The sequence below is a fragment of the Epinephelus moara genome, chromosome 2, assembly GCF_006386435.1.
Source record: "Epinephelus moara isolate mb chromosome 2, YSFRI_EMoa_1.0, whole genome shotgun sequence".
Taxonomy (NCBI): domain Eukaryota; kingdom Metazoa; phylum Chordata; class Actinopteri; order Perciformes; family Serranidae; genus Epinephelus; species Epinephelus moara.
Window position 1 is genome coordinate 38,255,184 of NC_065507.1, and position 5,759 is coordinate 38,260,942.

Sequence of the window (5,759 nt, forward strand, 5' to 3'; positions counted from 1 at the left end):
CAGAGTCAGCATTTGCTCCTATTGGGATATTTGGCAGGATTCAGTGGATATTAAAGAGACAGATCACCCTTAAATAGAAAACACATTTTTCCTCTTACCCGTAATGCTAGTTATCAATCTAGATTGTATTGATGTGAGTTACAGAGTGTTAGTAGAGATGTCTGCCTTCTTTCCAATATCATATAATAGAACTAGATGGCACCAACCATCAACCACCAACCAAAAGCAGTAGATGCACACTTCTGTAATAGTATGAGGAAATAAAATATATTTCAATTTTTACATACTATTTACATTTCATTTTACAGTTTAGATTGTTTTACACATGGATAATCAAATAAAATATTTGCTTGCTACATTTTCATTGTGTGTAGAAAAAGCATTTCTAAAGTGATTAACAAAGCCTCATATGTGGTAGTCCTGGGCAGTATCTGTTTCTTCATACCTTCACATCTTCCTGACATTTCATCAGGGTATACGGTAAATTATGGGGTTTGTGTAAAAACAAACAAACAAAAAAAACAGGCATTGTAGCATGTATGTCATTTTCTAACCAACAATGCTGTGTTTCTATTATCCAAATAGCCTACTTAGACAGGTCTTGCTGGATTTAAATACTGATGGCCCACAGAATAATGAACAGATAGGAAATAAGTGCCCTTACTGTTGGAGGACCTGATGACACCTGTTGCTGCTCCAGATGCCGACACATCAATGGGCTGAATGGAGATGATGTGTTGAATAAGATTATGAGGCTAATAAACTGCTTTTGTATTAGAAAGAAGACATCCCCAGAATACACCATTTATTATTTTTGGGGCGGCAGTGGCTCAGTCCATAGGGACTTGGGTTGGGAACTGGAGGGTCCCCGTCCGGACCAAATATGGAGCGTGGACTGGTAGCTGGAGAGGTGCCAGTTCACCTCCTGGGCACTGCCGAGGTGCCCTTGAGTCCCTCTGACATCTCTTCACTTAGTCCCTTTACATATGAAAATAGACATGTCTGTTTCAAATGTTGTAAACATCACTGCCCTCATACTTCCATGCCTCCTATATGTTGGCATACAGCCAATAGATGGCACTAGAGGGCAGAGTCAAAAGTTTCACACAACAACAAACGTGGCAACATTGGAGGAGGTCGTAATATTGTACCATTAAACAGAGGCAGCGTTATACACATGTGGACAGACAATTATTTTCATTATTTTCGCTATATATTATTATATATTACCGATTTGTTCTGTTCCAATATCATTGAAATTTCTTTGTTGTCTCCTACAGAGGCATCTCGCTTTCACTACGCCACACTGCCCCCACTATCTCTGGTGGTACTGCTCCGTTTTGTCTGTAATTGTAAGCTTTAGAAAACATAGACAAATAGGGATGAAATACATGCAGAGTACGGACATAAGGCTCCATTTGTACCCGTCTCAATATCTGATGTTTAGAATAATTGAGCCCTCATAAAGAGCATCTGTAATTTTTGATGGTATTGAAAGTCACATCTTTGGGATTTCGAAAACTCCGGTATATCTTAACATTGATACGGTCTTTATAGTTTTTTTTAATTTGTAAAAAATAAAGATAAGTAAAATATATATGGTTATAAATATGTTATAATGTGTTATTAAACATTAATTAACTGTTTAATTAAGTTATTGATCCTTCGTGGGAGGTTTACTATTTTTACTACCCAAAAAATGTCATTATATCTGTTAACAACTCCATTGTAATGTGTTAAATCATTATAAATGATAAAACAATCTATTACATATTATAATAATGCTTGTAATTGCTTTTATAAGGGGGGTGGAAATAAAGTGTTAACCATGGAGGTCTCCACACACTTCAGTATGAGACTTGTCCTTCAGAAAGCGGTCGGACTTCTCTGGAAAAACAGATGCAGGGAAGCGGATCCACATGCTTTAGCGCCACTTTGATTATTCATAGAAAATGCAGACTAGGGACTATGGAAGTGAAATGTAGGTGGGTGAAGAAACAGGCAAAGAGGAGGGGGGAGGGGGTGGGCAGGGGCATTGGTGTAAATAAATAAACAAATAAATAAATAAATAATAAACAATCACGGCACCCCTCGCTGCACACACTGCAAGGAACCAATCAGCACCCTGGCTGAACGCCCTGGAAATTGTGTGTAATGAGTAGGAAAAGATTAGAGGGAGCTCTTGCTAGGCCGTAAATTGACATTAGTAAAAGAAAACTCTTTTACTAGGCGGGCCCAGCAGTCTCATTTAGACAACAGAGGAGGGGGGGTAGGGGCTGGGACAAACACTGAGATGGGGAATGAAGTGTGTGAAGACACTAAGATTATAGCTGGAGAGCAGTTTTGCTGTTGTGTGTTGGGAGAATGCTGAATTCAAAGCTATTTTCACTTTCCATATACTTACATGGTATTCTCAGAGGAATGTAGGAGGAGGTCAAAATATACTTGCTCAGGCTTTTTCAATGTTATTTAAATTTAGATGTTGATTGACTGACAATTTATGAATAACTTAATGTTGTTGTAAGTTGTTTTCCTTAAAGGGGCAATAAGCGGAAATTCATCATTTCTAGATTGAAGGAATTAAAAAATTGCTATGTGAAGAACTAGAGGTGTAATTTCATCTGGAGTATAGCATGACGTCACACACCCTCTCTCTGTGTTGATCTCCAGCCCCTTGTTTACAAGCCGGTCCGGCTGCGCGTTCATGTACGTTCATGTGAATCGCTGCCTCGTCCCTCCTCTCGGAGCCCTTGGCCCTCCCTCCCTATAAAAGGCTACAGCCAGTGAGTGATGGCAGCGTGTATTTTCGAAGCGAAATGGCGGAGAGCGGAATGAAACATTCACCCGAAGAGGACCAGGATCCAATATTACCTCTAAAGAAACCGGTTGTTGGCGAAGAAGCTGTCGGATAAAGAAAGGGACAGAACCCGGATTAACATTGACCTTGCATTTCCAAGGTGGAGAGCACTGCGAGAGCTAAAGGGGCTACAGTTTGACTCGGAGCTAGCTCTTCTTCTCCTGGACAGGTACAACATAAAGTCAAATGTCTGTTTTAATTAGTGTTACAGTAACGTTAGGCACATATTGCTATGTCGATTCAATTAAATTTAATGTTACAATCGTAGCATGGGTTAATGTCCGGAGCTTGAGTTATTAGCTGCTCTGTCCCAGCAATGGGTCAGGCGTTACAGTTGTGTTAGGTGAGTAGCCCGGCAGCCCAGCTAACATTTGCAATTAGCATTGTAAAATGTAGCCAGGCTAAAACATCGCTCTCACTCACGGAGAAGAGTAGGAACGTTAGCGTTAGCTCCCGGTGTTAGCACTAGCCGGGATCTGGCGATGGCTCTAGACGAGTCGGCTGCCACCGGCTACTGGAGTAACTTACAGCTATGGAGCGCTTCTACCAGCTCTTCTAGTCACTGAGCCTTGCCTCCATCTCAGCAAATATATTACATTTATTACAGGTACCATCATCATTGAAGTAGGCAGGGAAATAGCTAAACACAGAAGAGACCGAGAGTGAGTGAAAGACATTGCTAACTGCTAAACTAAGTTTAGACGAGGCGAGTGGGAGGTGGGAGGGTGGGGGTGGAGAGCAGAGGTAGAGGGAGATGTGGCTCATGATACACTTTGTTTTGGTCTACAGGCAGTACACAACAGCAAACCTAGCGGTGAAACCATTTTGCTTTTTGCCCCTTTAAATCATGCCATGCAGTGATAAGCAATGTTAGCCTACACAAGCTTTACCGTCATTATTGGCACAACAGTGATGTAGCCAGGTCTGAGGCGCTTGCATGGTAAATTATGACACTAAAGCTCACCCTCAATTGTAGTATTGCATTTATACAACAGTTACCAACAAAACAAAAGATCAATATATATTCATACTGTGGGGCAGTTCCCCTTCAAAATAAAAAACTTTTTGCTTGTCTTATCTCTGTTTCCATGAAACTACATAGGGTCTGACTAATATCTGGAAAACAATCAGGTTTAATTATATAGGAGTCTGCTCATGTGACTAAGTTACTACTGCAGCAAGCAGACCAACCCTAAGCAGCCTCCCAGCAACAGGGATATTTCTAGTCCCCATTGAGACGGCCGGTCAACTCAAGCTAACGCTGTTTGGGAGTGTGCCTATGTTCCAACAGCCCTATGTTCCCACAGCCCTGTGATCCAACAGCCCTTTGTTCCCACAGCCCTATGTCCCCACAACCCTATGTTCCCACAGCCCTGTGTTCCAACAGCCCTTTGTTCTCACAGCCCTAATGCTGCTTGGGAGCGTGCCTATGTTCCCACAGCCCTGTGTTCCCACAGCCCTGTGTTCCCACAGCCCTTTGTTCCCACAGCCCTATGTTCCCACAACCCTATGTTCCCACAGCCCTGTGTTCCAACAGCCCTATGTTCCCACAGCCCTGTGTTCCCACAGCCCTATGTTCCCACAGCCCTGTGTTCCCACAGCTCTATGTTCCCACAGCCTTGTGTTCCCACAGCCCTATGGTCCCACAGCCCTGTGTTCCCACAGTTCTATGTTCCCACAGCTCTATGTTCCCACAGCCCTGTGTTCCCACAGCCCTATGTTCCCACAGCCCTATGTTCCCACAGCTCTATGTTCCCACATTTCCTTTTTCATAAATTTGTATCAGATTTTATCCCCCTTTCTCCCAATTTGGTAGCCAATTAAACCCAACCTATTATCCCCCCTAACCCTAACCCTAACCCTAACCCTTGTGGGAGGATGGGGCTTAAATTGAAGGGAAATGTAGGAACACAAGACCTAATTTTGAAAATGTACTAGAAATGTGGGAACATAGGGTTTATTTTTGAGAAAAATCTTTGAAATGTGGGAACATAGGGCTGTGGGAACATAGGGCCTAATTTTAAGAAAAATCTTAGAAATGTGGAAACATAGGGCTGTGGGAACATAGGGCCTAATTTTCAGTGAAAAAAAATCTTAGAAATGTGGGAACATAGGGCTGTGGGACCATTGGGCTGTGGAAACATAGGGACTGCTTTGTAGAGACTGTGGGATTTCCCATACAAACTAAATACCACACACACAAACACAAAAGTGCCTTGCTAGCTTGATCTTCACTGTAAACCCTAATTCGCTCACTCAACTTAAAATTTTCATTAATTGTATGTCATATGTACATAAAAACATTGAATACACATATCACAAGTATGTGTTTAATTTCATTGAACTAAAACGATATCTTGTACTTAGCTTTATGTCTCTTAGGATCAGGCACAAACATGAAATCTGAACCAGGCAGCGCTGTTTATTTCACCACAGCACAACCTTGTGTTAAGCACTCTAATATCCAGGTCTCTTACTGTGTATATGACTTAACTCATGGTGCAAAATGTTTATTTTTTTGTTTTTTTGTTTTTTTCCCCACAACATTTACTGTAACCATTTAGAACCATTATGAAATACATACACATTAATCACTGAGTAATGGATAAGAGGTGTGATTTACAACACATTTAAACACTGTTTTCTTCAGCTTATGGCCTTAAACACATTGGGCTCTAGTTTCCCGGTGCAGCGCAGGGTGGTGCAGGGTGGCGAACCCCGCGCAGAGCTAGTTTCGAGCAGTGCAACCCGAGGCGCGCTCAGTTTGGTAGTTTGGCAGACCGAGGTGCGCTGAGATGGGTGTGGCGGCGCAGCAGGGGGAGGTGTCGACAGATCCAGCTTGGCGCAGCGACAGTTTCGTGCCAAAAGGCTTCGCCAAAGGTGCGCTAAAAGCTCGCCAGCT